At 46.3% G+C, this 16,672-nt stretch overlaps 1 protein-coding gene and 1 non-coding gene across 3 annotated transcripts in view; both read left to right on the top strand.

The window, feature by feature from the left end:
* RAMP3 (receptor activity modifying protein 3) overlaps positions 1 to 16,672 on the top strand; it is a 1,283,291-nt gene that overhangs the window by 597,433 nt on the left and 669,186 nt on the right. The window lies entirely within an intron of this gene.
* Positions 14,195 to 14,356, top strand: LOC138481823 (U1 spliceosomal RNA). The gene has a single exon (XR_011274432.1). It is a non-coding gene; the product is annotated as a U1 spliceosomal RNA (small nuclear RNA).

Below are 16,672 nucleotides of genomic sequence, written 5' to 3'. Positions count from 1 at the left end.
GGAGAGCGAGCCCGGATGAGGGAGAGGAGAGCACCGGAGCAGGTCAGTAGTATTAGAGGGTGTTTTGGTGGTAAGGAAAGCAACCTGGTGGGGGAGGAGAAAATAATGGAACATGGATAGATACAAGGACAGGGTGGGGTTGGCAAGGGCTCGAGGACATGAGGAGGACAGGGCGGAGCCGGGGCGGGGGTGCTTGACATGGAGGGTTTGTTGCATGAACCCTCAATTAATGGGTATTTCCACCTGTTTGAGGCCACATGGAGGTAGACAAAAAAGGCAGCTTTTTTTAGTAGTGCCCTCAAACGGGGGTGGTGGGTGGATATTACCATAGAAACAATTATGTGTTCACCTAGTCGCAAAGCCTGACCAACAGTTTGCATAAACAGGATTTTGAAAGCACAACCTGGTTATGGTGTGAGTTCTCTATCTTCTGAGAGATCGGGATTCATGGTATATGATAGCGACACCCAACATATTCTGTGAGTATCAAACCATATCATGGCAATACCTGTGCAAACGATGTCAATAGCTGACAAATTAATACATTCAGAACTATTGTTTTGTCATTGTTTGCTTGAACAATGAACACATTCGCAGAAAGTCTTCGAGCTAAGACTTCCCACAGAGTCACCTACAGCTAGTTAGTGCAGCCAATCAATACCTGAAAAAGATCCAGACGTGAGTACCTCACATCCTCAACTCTGTCATCAGCAGCCTTTGACGGCAACTGTAGGACATGTGGCACAACAGCGCCAGCGAGAAGTGCTAGGATTTCACTGACACATGTATCTAGCAAGCCGAAACATTTTCAGGACAGTTCTAATTTGGCATTGACATGATTCTGTGCTTCTAATGAAAGCAATGTATTAAAGGGTTGGACACGTGTTTACAAATAACAGGTTTGTAGTCTTGCCGAAAATATACTATGCTGCTTCGAAATTGGAGTATTCGAAATGATTAATGGTGTGGGGGGGAGGGGAGGGGAGGGGTGATTGGTGAACTTTCAACGACCTGACGACGAGCACTCATTGGTGACGATGGTCACCTTTAACAAACTGTTTATCATCCGCGATTCATTAGCTTTTGAACAGCTGAGTAATGCATAACATTGATTTACTCAACAGTGACAGAAACATATAATGGGGTGCCATGGCTATAGTGGAGTGAAAGATTACACCATGCAGTGTGACGGTGGCCACGTGACTTCTGACAGTCGAAGTGTACGGAAAGAAGTAATAGTGCTATGTTCCCTGCTGGCCTGCACCCACTCCCCACAAACCCATCACCACGCCCCCTACCACACACAATACACCCCCCCAAACACATGGACCTGCTGTTAAAGGTAAAGTGCTAGTTTCAACTTCTTCCTAAACTTTTATTTTAAGACGAAACCATTCCGGAACGGTTTCTTTGTAAAATAAAAGTATAGGACTTAATAAGAAAAAGTAGAGGAGCACTGCTCCCAACCACTCCCGCTCACTTCGACCACTGTTAAAAAAGAGTCAGTGGGAGTGGCTGGTTCGCTACAGCAGCACGTCACCATATTGGATAAATGGTTCGCTACTTTTATTTGTAGCTTCCTGTTGTGGGAAGAGATCCGTTTCACTTTTGCCTCCATCATATATGTAATGCCTAGAAACCTTTTTGTAAATCTTCCCTTTCGAGAGTAACCTCGGAAACCGAAAGATCGTGCAAATAAGGCGTGTCTTCATCTGCTGACCCACGGGCGCCATCCATCGCCATCAGAAAGGCTGTTCCAGGCTAGGGACTCGCCCGTAGGCACAACTGAAGCGGATCAGGAAGGGCGTGTGCTTCTGTAGGGCACCATAACTGGGTCCTCAGAGCGGCATCCCTTCTTGCATCTCCTCCCTAACCCCTGGGACTGTATCTCTCTGGCTCTAAGTGGGCTTTACTGGCTGCCAGCCGCCCTTACATCTCGTTCAACCACCTATGTGTCGCCCCAGGATTGCATCTCTCTGGATCTCAATGGGCTTTACTGGCTGCCAGCCGCCCTTACATCTCGTTCAACCACCTATACGTCGTCCAGAGATTGCATCTCTCTGGCTCTTAATGGCCTTTTCTGGCTGCCAGTTTCCCTCACATCTCCTTCAAACACCTATGTGTCGCCACAAGTCTGCATCTCTATGGCTCTAAATAGGCTTTACTGGCTGCCAGCCGCCCTGACATCTTTTTCAACACGCTATGTGTCGCCCGAGACTGTGTCTCTCTGGCTCTAAATGGGCTTTACTGGCTGCCAGCCGCCCTCACATCGCCTTCAACTACCTATGTGTCACCCCGAGACTGCATCTCTCTGGCTCTAAATGGGCTTTACTGGCTGCCAGCCACCCTCACATCTCCTTCAACACCCTTTGTGTTGCACCCTGGGGCTCCAAGGAATCAACCCCAAGTTCCTACAGTCCAAACGGCTCAGTTACCGGCTATGACAGGGCTCTACAACCTGCAGCTCTCTGGATGTTTTGGACTATGACTTCCATGATGCCTCACCAATGATCATGTGAATGATGGGGTTTGTGGTCCAAAACATCTGGAGAGTCAAAAGTTGCAGACCCCCCTAGGCTAAGATATAGACTCCTTTTGACTAATCACATTCAAATTCATATCTCCAGATTCTATTAAGCCCACCTGTATGATGCCTCCTTTTCAGTCCCAACCACCAATATTTGTAACTGCTCTATAAAAAACCCTTTAAACCTGGCTATTAGCCAGCTGCTCCTCCACTCGCACAGACACATAAGAAATCAATGGCCAATCAACTGCCTTCGCCACTTATGGATAGTGTCCAAACCAACCAGCGATAACTTGCGATTACAGGAAATATCTCGCAAACTGGAGACTAGGAAACATGCTTCATAACCAGGAAGAATATTACACCCGGCACCTCATACCTGTTGCAACTACACTCATGCTCCTTAGATTCAGCAGCACAGATGAGGCAGGGTGATTGGAGCGCCTCTCATGCCCTATGGACACACAACAATGTTATTCCCAAAAAAGATGAAAACTATAACTATAACCTCTGCAAACTTCGAACAACCCAGAACAACGCACTCAGAGCCGCTCTTGAGATTGGCAAATGGGACCACATACCAGATGCCAATAAAACAACCCACTGGCTCCCAGTCAAGGATAGAATCAACTTCAAAATCCTATCCCTCACCCACCGCTGTCTCTCGAATGACACACCAGGCTTCCTAGCTGACAATCAAAGAAAATATGCCTCAGAAAGACCTACTAAGGCCGCCTACAGTCACTGACTTGTCACCCCAAGGTCCAAACATTCTAAAGCCGGGGGCTCTAGTTGCCCAGTCCAGACACTGTCTCTCTGGAACCAGCTACCCCCACACCTGCCTGGAGAACCCTCATACAATGTCTACAGAAAGCACCTTAAAATGCTGCTTTTCAACTGACTCTCCTCCACACGGCCATGCCTCCAATGACTTATGTCTGTTCTCCCTGTAACTAGCGCCTACATGCCCATGGGCTTTGCACGCTGCTAATAATGTATCAATAAATAAATAACTCTCTGAGTATATATATCTGACAGGTTTTGCTCTCCATGTCTTCTAGATGTGCCCTAATACTCATTTATACACATTCCCAAACACACAGAGTTAATGCCACAAATGTATGTTTAAATGGTACCACTCGTACTGGGGAGTCAATTGTAGCTCCTTGTAACTGTTGGTGTCAAGCCAACAAGCCTCTACTAGGCTATAACCAGAAGCTAAATAGCTCCCAGCAATTTCGAATGCTGCTATAATGCTCCCAGGCAAGCCTACATAGCCACAAGGCCAAATCAGTGGCAGCTGTGCACTATTCTAATGTCAGTTAACATCACATAACGGGTTACGGGGCGTTAGGAATAGGCCAACAGCTGAAATCTAATGAAGTTTACTTTTCTATAATTGTGTTACTATAATTTTGCGTTTGGACATGCTCTGTAGTTTCCCCTTAGTTACAAAATAGTCTATAAAGAGAAAATGTGTCAGCTGGAACCTTTTAGATTATTTCAATGGGTGGGTTAGAATCAGACACTTTCAGGTTTGTCCACTTCTTATCCAATGTATCAAGAAAGGGGTTTATAGACTACAATTGCTAATGTATTAACAAGTGTTAATGTCTTTTCTTAAGGTGGTTTACACACACATTGGCTATACACATATTTAATGACTACCTCCCCCACGAGATTGTGTTCACAGTGTGGTTGCTCCTGGTCACTATCAACTTGATGCTACTTTTTCCAAGATAACTGGGTGCATAGATTTGGCTACTATCTTGACATGCAAAAAGTTGCTTTAAGTCACTAATTAAATGTTTTCAACATCATGAATAACAACGAGCTGGAAGTTTGTGACAAAGAATTTGCATCTCTATCTTTGTTTATTACACACACAACCTCTTTTATTACATGTCTTAAATCCCTGAAAGTACAGTGGGATTAACTAGAATTTTCAGGCTGGCATTATCTTGCATTCTGGGACTTATAGTTTACCATTCAGGATGTGAAAATTAAAGCCACAATGATTTTCTTTTGATTTAACACGTTGCTGTAAGGATTTAGATGTTGCCATATGACTTTATTATGAAATTTGTGTTTTTTGTAAGTAAACTCGATAAGACATTATTATTGTGTAGACCTTGAAATCCAACAATTTGAGCCAAAGTTTGTGATCCTCGTGACCACTACACTTCCCCGCCCTCCAATCTGTCCAACCAACTACTTTTTTTTTTAAGCCGCCAGAGGACCACTAGTTCCTTTTTCCGCTTCCACCACTGCCCACAACGAACATGCTCAAATGAGAAAAGGGAAAACGTTCAGTTTTCGGTGTACACGCATGCTGCACCAGTAGAGAGTTAGCGACCCAAGGGCCAGCAGACAGTTATGGAAGGGGCTCTCATGTGGCCAGTGCCAAGGAGGATCCTGCAAACTAAGTGTACCATACCAGACATATTATTTTCCTCTAATTCATGCCCTGTATGATTAATTTACAAATACACCCCCGACATGTGACTGACCGGAACAGTGACATAATACAACTATAACATTGCCAATGAATCACCGGCAGCTGGCAAGGCAAGGGCAGACCAAACATCTCCCCTCTGGAGCGAGGCCTAGTTAGGTCAGAACATAATACATCACCTTAAACTGCAGAGCTATCTCTCAGGTTATGCATTTTAACAGGAACTGAGCAAGCCTGCAGCTCACACATTATCTTACCGGCAAAGGACAGCAAGGTTATCTCTCGCTACACTGCTCTTACACTAGTAACGAGTAAGAGTAGTAAATACTTGTATTGAGTGCAAATGAACTCAATACCAGAAAAAACTTGTTTCAAGGCGCTACGAACGAAAGGCCAACAATAAAACATAATATACATATAAACAATGCAAACTGAGTACTCATAAAATCAATACTATCGGCCCTGGTCTCGGAATGCAAATTTTGATCAGGTTTTCCACATCTTAACACAGGGGTCTGCAATCTTTGGTATTCTGGACTGACCTGCAACACCCATCAACCCTAGCAGCCTACAGTCAAAATAGGGGGAGCTGAGAGGGACAAGCCATCTGTAAAGGAGCTAGCCCTCTGACTAGCCTGAGCTTGTCCACCACATGCTCTAAAACAGTCAGGGCCCCTGACGGACCACATGCAGCGCTAGCCCATCTACACTCTCGCTGGACCCCCCAGCATTTCAATTGGTTCCTTGGAGTAGTGCAAATGTAATGCACAGAGGTTGGGGCACAGGGCAGGGCCTGGCTGGGGCTCTCGCTCAGTGCAGGCAGCAGCTGATGCTGTCCGTGCCCCCTGGTCCCCACCTGATCCATGCTGCGCCAGTGCTTGCTTACTGCTCCCGGAGGCGCACCAAGAAGCAATATCAACCACTGCTCCAGTCACACTAGGTCACCATGGGAGATCCCACCGGGAGATCTGTGGGCCTGGGATGGGAACACTGGTCGGGAGGGATGGAGTGTATCGTCGCAGGCTCGCCTCGGCTATTGAACAGCGCAAGCACACATCTAGCAGTTTGTGTACTCAAGTCAAAATGATCCTGGTGTATACACGAGATCCAGACGTTCCCCTTAGTTGGGACATCCCACAACTGTGCCTCCCCAGACATCGGCACTCTTACCATATTCATACACTCCCAAACCCCCCCGCACCCTGACCTCCAGGAGGTTCCCTGGAATGAAAAGGCAAGACAAGTTTTCAAGGTGGAAGTCACAATGCCGCAGCAAGCTTTATTGCATAAAGCCAAGGAGTTATCTTACAGGTGATCCGTTTCTCCACCACACCGCAGGATTATTCTTCGATATCCTCTTTCTACGATATCCTCCACTATTCTGTGAGGGGGAGCAGGAACCAAGAGGGTGCACCCGGAGGGTCAGAGGCTTTATATAGCCCGCCACTCTCTTGGTCCAACTCCTCCTGCCCCCTTCGTTGCCCCCTTGTGATGTGCTTCCTCCCACCCCCCCCAACTCTGGGCCTATTGTTGGCGCTTGTTGGTTTCCTTGGTTGTCTGGGTGGGAGCCCTCACTAAGGGAGGCACCCGCCATTTGCCACCCAAAGGTCGGCCCGTTCGCCCGCCATTTCCTCCCATAACATCCATTTAAAGTCAGTTTAAGGTTTCACTCTCACTTCAAGACAGAAAAGGCCATTTGTCTGAAAAGCTGAGAAATTAACCCATTGTAGAAAGAGAGGGAAGCAGGGAGCGCCTTATGAACTGAAGGCATGTGCACGCTTTGGTTTACAGATTCATTCAAGTTGCATCTGGGACTCTAATTTACAGGCACTTTGATGTCATTTTTACATCAAGGTTTCCAGCTAAACTGACCCCTCCTTTGCAAGCAGAAGGGAGGACGATGAAGATGTTTGCGGTAGAAGGGGAGTGGGCGGGAGTTGCCTAGCCACAATGGGTCAGTGTTGAACCTTCACCCTTCCCACATCATCCGGGCTGTTTGGACAGCCATGCATAACCAATACCTTATGCGTTTTTGAAAGAAAAAGAAACTGCATGGAGCGAGCTGCAGAAAGTACAAAACCTAGACATGTAGACTTTAATTACTGCAAAGCATTTTAAACCGCCATACATAACACCAATAATGTGACGCCTTCAAATCCTACCGTAGGCGAGCACCCTTCAGAGGAACAATCATGGGTCATGAAGTGTAAACAGCGCTGCGCCAATGCCAGATCTGTAAAATACACTAATCTCCAGGTGCTTTCTCTTGAAATGGTCAGTCCGTTTTTGCCATCGCAATACTCATAGAAATAGAAAGAAAGAAAGAAATCCACATGATGACACCCCACAGTATAAACTGTCTGTGTACATTTTTTATGGAGTGCTCCTTTTAAGATGTGAGGCCGCTGCTGCGGGGACAGTTAGGCATGTGTGTGAGAGAAGCGGCTTGCCATAGACCTAACGTGTTGGGCCAAATCCGTCTATGGTCGGGTCACACTCACACAGCACATCTCATGCTGGCTAGTGGCTACATTTATTCTCACATGGCAGCGCTGCAGCGCACCGCCTGCCGGCAGGCAGCAGAGACACTCTCTCTGGCTCGCCTCTCATGCACTCCCGACTCCCGAGGGCTGGTGCGGCCTGCTCCACACACACTCCTCCCCAACTGAGTGCAGCGCAGGCGCACCCGTGCCATGACCGGCTGGCGGTACCCTCTCCATGATCTCTTCAGCTGTGTCTGCCGGTGCCGGCTTAAGTAACTACTCTACTACCATCCACGCCAGTACCACCCTTTGACCTTACCTGCTGCTGCTGCTGCTGGCCTGGCCATCCGGGTCTCCTTTTATTTAGTTGCTTTGTCTCTTGCCTGGCTGGCTGCTCACAGTCGGCTGGGGCGGGCGTTGTGTCGGCATCGGCGACAGTGAAAGCATGTGCTGGCGTGTCCATTGGTGCTTTACTGAATGTTTCTCAGCTTGTACTTTCCTTCATGCTTGGGAATGGGTGGCGGCGTGGCCAGACACGGTACAATTCATTTTCACCATCCCACTCTAATGCAATAGTTTCATCTTATAGGTGGTGCTAAAGCATCACCTAACAGTCCAAACAAAAAAGTAGACTATTTGCACCAAAAGATCTCTTTGTTCCTTCCAGCACGTATCTCCATATACTTGTTTGTACGGAGCCTCTCTTGCAGAGGCGTTGCTAGGGGGTGGCTAAGGGGGCTGTAGCCCCTGGTCTTTTGATTGTAGCCCCGGATAGAATCTCAGGATCTACAGCCAAAAGGCTATAGCTAGCCCCCAGTCCCAACAGTTCCGCCATCAGCATAGCCCCAGGTCTTTTCCAGACCTAGCAACTCCCCTGCTCTCTTGCATTGTTCGGCAGGAAGATAGAGGCACTCCGGAACTTTCACAGAAGCCTGAACTCCCCAAATACACTTTCCAGGCCTTCACACTGGGCCTTCTTGTGAACATGCTAATTTATACCTAGGTTTCATAACAAAAGAGCCAAATAAGTTCCTATGTACTCGTAAAAATGATTCACAGAGAATAATTCCTCTGGAAGCACCCAGGAACAACTCTCTATAGGAAAATGAAAACTCTGATGTGAACAGGCCCTCTCCGTCTCAAGGACCCATTTTACAGAAACTACATTCACCAAGCCAGAGTGCTTTGAAGCTGATTTCTCTCTGCTTCCTTCATGACACGAAAAGGACTCAGACTGAACTGGTGCGTTTTTCCACACCCAGCTGGCCTTGATCAGCGCCAGATGCATGCTCCCACGTGTAATGCAGCAATCTACAGCTAACGCTTTGCTATCCGGCACCGTTAGCAATACACACAAAAACAATGCAAAAGATAGAACGTCAGCATTTTCGAATAGCAGCAAAGTTCCAAGAAACATTCTGCACGGCAACGCTTAGGGGTCATTTGCTCTATTTACTGGCAGTCTACCATACAGGATCTTTGTTATTGAATTTCATACGGTCTTACTCAAAACCTTATTATCCGGAGTGGCTCTTTTAATATCAATAACCGGTGCAAGGTTAATTGAGAATCGTACATAGTGAAGTGCCTGTTAACAAACATGTTACTATATGTGCACTTTCAAGGGTGCTACTGCCATTCTTATCTTATATGACGGAACTAGCACAAGCATACGCGTACAATGTTTCTTCTAGGATTCAAGCACATCACCATTGACATATTTTTGGCTTGGTAAACATGTGTACAGTTCTAGAATTGTTTGTGATATGGAGATCTGTACATTTCACCTGTCGGCCATTTTCTCTCAGGCCATGGAAACAATAGTTTTTTCATCTCAGAGCCAAACAATGGTACAGGTGGTGCTGTTTTGGAATACCGCCTGTTTTACCGCTCAGTCATTCTGACCCTGACAATATCCTGGTGGTAGAGCCGCCAGAATACAGCAAATGTAGATTTAATTTCCGGCACTCAATCCGCCGTTTTGCCTTTGGATTCAGATTGCCAGAGTGACGGTGTAAATCCCCATTTACGGAGTCCTAAAGGACGCCATGAGGGGATTGCCGTCATTACAAGCACCCGCATTGCTAGTGCGGGTAATGATTTTTTTGCTGGTGGGGCACCTGCCTTACCTCCAGCTTTTAGATGGAAGTAAGGCAGGCACCCAACCGGCAAACCCATAGTCAGCCGGTCCGGTCAAGTGCCATATCCACGAGAGCCGGCACTTTTTTACCGTACCGGCAGACTTAGAATGAGGCTGAGTTTATAATTACAATTTACAAATGTAGCCATTGCCTCCACTTATAATGGTGGTAACATACCAGGCATACATGAAGTCATTCTACCCATCCCCAATGGAGTCCAATGGGACTCCAAAATGAGAACTAACAAAACTAGCGAATGACATTCTAAAATAACATTACCACATGGGTTAATGCTAATATCACCAAACCTATACTGAGGCATCTCAATAAACCTGGCATCATGTTTTACGCAGGAAACTTTATCAATTGAACTTTTACCTAGTTGGAAAGCATGAATGATATGATATGATAGGTTATTTTTAGCGCTGACCCGGATCGAACCTGTGTCACTCTGTATCATCTTGCTTCCAAGGCGAGCACGTTGACCCCGAGCTATATTCCCCAGAATGCTACATCCTTCCCCTAAACATTTATATTTATGATACATTCTATCATTAGCAGAACACTTTGCATACTCTGTTCTTAATGAAGCAGCTAAAAGATTGATGTCTCCGGTGAAAATATAAATTTGAAAAAAAACAGCATTATCTCAGTGTTACAAGACATAAATCATACAAAGAAAAGCATACGAGTATATGTAACGAGACCCATGACTACATAGGAAAGCTCCTCTGTGTGTTTTACAGTACATGACATGAGTTCTGAAGATCCTTCTCTGCTCTAAGCCCAGGAGTCTTTATTGTACTCCCTGTGTGTTGTCAAGTGATGCCAGTAAGGACCAACATGGTTGGTCTTCATTGCTTGCCGTTAGCTGTTGAAAAATGGGCAACAAATGTAGCCAGAAGATTTTTGGTCTGTGGGCAGCTGTGATGTTCTGTGATGTGTGTGACGTGTACATCTATCTGACTATTTTCCCCAATATAAATCTTGACACAGGGACAAGAACTGATGATACACACCACTTGTGTGGTGTTGTGATTGCAGTTGCCCACAGTGCTCACCTTCTAAACTACAGAAAATAAAAAGAGCCCTCCCTCAACCCTCCGACCAACCCACCACAATGAACCTCCCGAGGACTGAGGAGTGCAATCAGCAGCATCGAATCCCGTGGGGGTGAGCACTTTCAGATCTGCTTCTCTCTTGCATTTATCATCATGTGTGGGAGCTGGATGGTCACAGTAGCAGCGTGCAGCAAACTTGTATTGGTTTGCCTTACACAGCCCACGCTGATTGTTGGCCCCATTCAGGACGCCTCAATGTTTGAGCATTCTAAAATGGCCACCCTCTTCCTCGGCACCGGAGTACCTCCAAGGATTGCCATGGAGCCAGGTAAACAAGGCTCGCAATTGGTCAATCCGGCCGTCTTATTACCCATTCGGAAGCTGGCAGGCAAGGAAGCTGGCCAAACTCTGCGGTCTACAGAAAAGGCCCTGTCTGAGCCTCTCTGCTTCTTTCCTTTTTCACATCGTGAGCATGTTAGTCGCTGGCACTCCCCCCCCATCCCAGCAGATCATTCCTACACTCCAGCAGCAGCATCGCATCCCAGGGGGGTGGAGGGGGTGAGCGTTTCACATGTTCTTCTCCCTTGTATTTATCATCATGTGTGGGAGCTGGATGGCCACAGTAGCAGCGTGCAGCAAACTTGGATTTGTTTGCCTTACACAGCCCACACTGCTTGTTGGCCTCCGAGGGTTTCCATGGAGCTGGGTAACCAGGCTTGCGATTGGCCTATCTTGCCTTCTTATTACTCAATCAGAGGCCGGCAGGCGAGCAAGCCGGTCCCCCGCTCCAAGGCCCACTGAAAAGGCCCCTGTCTGACCCTGCCGGACTGTGATGCTCATTCAATCAATTCTTAGGCACCCTGTTCCTGTTGGACTTGCCTCTTGGACCTCTTTATCAAGCCAATGAGTCATGCAAAATGGGCAATTTTCAAGAGGGGGGACTACATACCCGCCTGTTTACACTCAAGAGGATGGAGAGGGGTTTGCCCAAAATCAGACAGTGCAGCAAGCACAAGCGCTGAGAATCCAGCAGGGTTTACAAACACAGCAGACAGCAAGGAATCCACCGCAATGGCAGTAACAGCATTCACCCATGCAGATACAGCAGGGCACAAGCACAGGACAGTTCATGACTCCTAGGATAGGGGGTGTCACTGTTGAAGGAGGAACCCTTGCACATGTACGGGAATAAGCATGTACCCACAATAGGACAGCTCACTGGGAGACTTGATGTGTTTGATACTATCAGTGATGCCAAATCCTCAAGAGGAACCAAGGGTTGAAGTTAATATAGGAGGCACGTCTTTTTCTTTTTTAGTAGACACAGGGGCAACATGCACATGTATACGAGAGGGGAAATTTACATTATCTGGGAATGCCATTAATGCTCAAGGTTTCGCTGGAGCTACAAGTAGAGTACCTTTTGCTGAAAAATTGCCAGTCCTCTAGCAATATTGTCCAACATACGGCCCGCGGGCCACAATGCAGCCCGCAAGCCATTTTATGTGCCCCGCGAGGCCGTATGTTGGACAACTCTTCAGTAAAAAAAATATATATATATTTTTTTTTTTAAATGTGCCTGTGCGCAAAACTGGAACTTCCTCTGGTGACCCCATGTGGTCAACTGAGGTAGTTACAGTCCTCAGCCATGAAGCGTTAATTTATTTATTTATGCAATGTTTGTCGGATATCCGACAAACATTGCAGAAATAAATAAATTCGTCAAGAAGATCTTGGGACTTGATGATGGAGGAAGGAGAGACTATTTTGTATCACGGCATAGTGAGGGTTACCTCGGGAATACCATTCATTTTCAGTGAGCGCGGGTCCATACAATTGCCCAGTACTCCCACAAACTATGAACAATGGGATTAATATAGAAGCAATTACTTTGCATTTAAATATCCCATTTCAGGCAAGTAGGACCCACCATGCAAGAGAGCAACGGGCTCCAGCCCAGACATGCCCGTTCCTCTCTTGCATTATGCTCCGAGGGGCAAAAGGCGAGCCGAGATGAAGGGAGGAGGTGGTGAGGTGAGGAGAAGAGAGTGCTGGCCCAGGCGAAGGATTATGTGGACAGGTGCTGTGCAGGAGTTCCTCTCGGCGTGGGCAGCACAGCGGATTCCTGAAATTAGCAGTGGGCCGCTGCTCAGAGGGCCATTGTGCGGAGTTACTTTCAAGGTTTGTCATCTCTGGACATATGTTTAGCAGGGGTTGTGGCGACACAGCCTGTCTGCCCCAAAAGTCGTTCTTTTGAATTTCGAATGTCACCGAAGATTAACCTTTATCAGCTGAGAAACTTAACCTTTGCAGTGCTTTTTTTCCTCGTCTCAAGACAAAGAAGAACAGCGGGAGCTCACTTACGTTTACCTCTAAGCACAGTGCGGATTGATGAAAATGTACATGCATTATACCAAGTATATTGGACATTATAGATGTGGCCAGTGGGGTATCAAATCATGGTGAATACCTCATGTACAGCACATTATGTTACCCTAGTAGTGCCCCAATAACACACTGCAACCTGAAAATGGGCCTCAGTGGACCACCTGCCAAGGTTTCTGGAAGTTGCTTATGATCTTTATCTGTGATCTATGATATGATCTGATATGATAGGTTGTTTATAATGCGCTTAATACCCATGCAGCAGTGATCCCAATCATAAAAGTGAAACAGGCAAGCCCAACAGGTATAACTTATTTTCACTCTTTTGGTAGCGCATTCTGAGGGCAGCCTATACCCTTTAGGAGAAGTGTGAGCTGAGACAGTTGCAACACAAAAAACAATAGTACTATGATCCCAAAATACCTTAGTTCTTGTCTTTCGGATCTCAGCAGAGCCAGGCTTTTCAGCATCAGACCAGAAGTATGGGTGCCTTTGCGCTGGGCTGGGGTCAAGTCGGAGAGCAGCAGCGATGGGCCCCAATGATGCAGTTCTGTTTGGCAGTGGTGCTGATTTGCGGGTAGAAAACGCTGGGAACAGTAGGCCGTGCCAAGTGGATGGCACTGGAAGACTCAGTGAACTCTGGGCCCGGACAAGGGAATACTTGCCTTTGGTGCTGTGCAGGCTCAGCTGACACAACACGGCATATGGTTATGGCAAAGATGTCAAAGCTTCAAGCATTGTCATTGAGCAGAACTCTAAGATTCAGGGGTGGTGGAGCGTCGAGGTCCAGGATGATTATGATGGTGTCAATGGGGCCAGCGCTGAGCAGCTCCACTCAGGAGGGCCATGTGGGGCCGACAGGCCAGTGGGCAGACTGCAACAGGCCTGCTCGAGCCATCCTGCTATTTATACAAATCTTGGGCCGAGCAGGGCCTGATGGGAGAAAGGAACTGCGCTACAATCTGCTCTTCTGCTGGGCTCTGCCTGCTGGAGCTTCCCCCTACATGCGGGACAGGCAGCTACGCAGATGCTCAGAGCTTCCGGGGTGGGGGGGTTGGGGCTGGGTCAGGGCCTGCCTTCTCACCCTCGCTTAGCGGGGCTTCCCAGAACTGACCCAACCCCTGCCCTCTTGCATGCAACTCATACTTAGCTGGCAGGGGAAAATCTGATCTCAAGGGCAGATCTCCCAGGGTGAGGCTTACCCATTGCACAACGGATTTGCTGACCGCTGCTATGTTCCCAAATGCGGGATACACAACTGCATTATTTCTGGTAGTGGGGGACTGCGTTTGCGCTCTCCCTCCGATTTATTGGTGAAAGAAAAGGTAAAGTGTGCACTAGGCCTGCTAGGTTGCATACTTTAAGATTGTGCTCACATTGCGTTTCGTTAATTAGGTTCACCTTTGGGTGATTGCTTTTCCACATTTTATCTGTTGAATTGAATTATGCTTCTTTCATCACCACAGAAAGTAATGTGTATTACAGAGATAAGCTACCATATGTATTGGGCACACTGCACATGCTCAGGCAGCATCAATCATGCTTTGTACAGGACAATGCTGGCCTAAATTGGGAACAGCCAGCATAGACATGTTGCTACATAGGCATAATTTGGGTGCAACCAGCATGACAATGTGTTACATCAGTGACAGTGCTCTCTTACACTGTGGACACGTTGATCATTAAAATGTGTTGTGTTGTAAAATGTTCTTTTCTGCTGTTGGTGACATGGAATTTTCATGTTCCCCTTTAGAACTGATTGTAAACTTATGGCTTTTTGGTCACCTTTTCTGCTGTAAAATGCACCATTTCAAACTCATATTTGAAAAAAAATGTTTTGTGGGGGAATCCCCCCAAACCTTCCCTAGAACATTATAGCTCCCTCGCTACGCTCGGTCGCCCCCACTATTTCAGAATTTTTTTAACACATAGACACTGAAAGAAATCACAAGCAACTAACCTTTGATCACTGCCCATGACACCAAAAGCTATCTTTGGGACTGCATGGCTATCACTGCCTGTGATGCTATTGCGTCAAAGGCCACACAATATCGCTTTTTATTATACTGCTTTGGGTGAGGTTGTTGACTTTTGGCTCGCCGGCACACTGGGTGACAAAAAGTTAATGCTTCGGCCCCACATTCAGAAAGGTTGGACAAGCCTGCTCTATAGGAAACTGTCTACCTTATCAAAGGCATATAGTACCCCTAATGGAATACTCCCTCTCTCTCACGGTCAGGGGATGACCATAAATTTATATCATATAAAGGAGACAGTAATTATGTTCACCAATCGTATATTGATCTATACACCCAGTATGATATAAGAAATACCCTCCTTGTACTAACAGTCTTGAAAAGATAGACTTAGTACCTAGTTACTTTTTCACAGTCCAAAAAACATTTTATTTTAATAAGGTTTATCACAACCAGGTTTTCTTTATAAAACCAACTCTAAAATCAAAAAAATGTTTTCTTAAAATCGACCCAACAACACAAGGTGGACGGTAATACAGTACAAATTTTTCACACACATCGATTCCTATAACAATACAAAACAGTACATCAACATATATATAACAAATTAAACACTTCTGATCTCTGAGTGTTATTAACCCAGGTTGTACAGTCCCAACATGTTTCAGTTCCTCTTTGCGCTCAATGCATGAACCTTCTTCAGGGGAAAACAACTCTGTTATACTTATTCTCCACCATGTAATACAGGGCCCCACAACGAATCTTCAAACCTGTGCTCCTAAGATAGTCAAATACACAAGAATAGGGGGGGTGTCACTGCACATCAACATCATCCAAAATGTACGTCAAAAATAGCTCAACATTAATAGCTACACCACAATATCATTGCTGTTTAAATGCAATGTATTATGCAGGATTCCAATGGTCCCTATCAACCAATATTGATAACTACTACATACCTCGCAAGTTCGAATTCCGTAGTGATGGTGTGCCAAAATGCAACCGAATAACCTCAGACTCCTTTAGTAAAGTCTATAGCAATTCTTCTTGGGGGTTCTTTAATAACCTGGATTGTGATCACTGCTGCAAAGGAACAAACACCACGCCACCGTGTATTAAACACCACTACTAATTTCCACAATCAACGTGCCACAATCAGTACTACTTCCCACACCGGGTACCCATCACCGTGTCGCAATCAGCACCCTACTGCACCCTATTACACCCTGTTGTGCAATACAAAAAAATGTTGGACGCTTGCCACGCTATATCATGCATAGCCGTGTCCCACTGCAATTTCGTTACCCATACACGACTCCAAAAGTGCTGAGCCCTTCACCAGAGATAATACATCTGACTCAAAAGTACCTCTTCTGTAATACACGTACTGCTGCCAAGCCGCCAATATATGTAAAAAACTCTTGCCAAGTTGGCCAACCTATAACAGAAAGCCAAGGTGTTCTATTATATAAAAAAACAACAACAACAACTCCATATATATTCTCCAGTCTACTTGCATCTAGCTCTATCCGCACTACCAAATTATCCATGTACCCCGCCATTACCTATTATAGGTCCAAAGTCACCAACGACTGGTCCTCCGTTCGTCAAAGGTACAACAGCATTGTGAAACGCGGTTTGTAA

The sequence above is a fragment of the Ambystoma mexicanum genome, chromosome 5p (assembly GCF_040938575.1).
Source record: "Ambystoma mexicanum isolate Mex_15411 chromosome 5p, UKY_AmexF1_1, whole genome shotgun sequence".
Taxonomy (NCBI): domain Eukaryota; kingdom Metazoa; phylum Chordata; class Amphibia; order Caudata; family Ambystomatidae; genus Ambystoma; species Ambystoma mexicanum.
The sequence above is the reverse complement of the archived record's forward strand: the minus strand, read 5'-3'. Positions and strand labels throughout refer to the sequence as shown.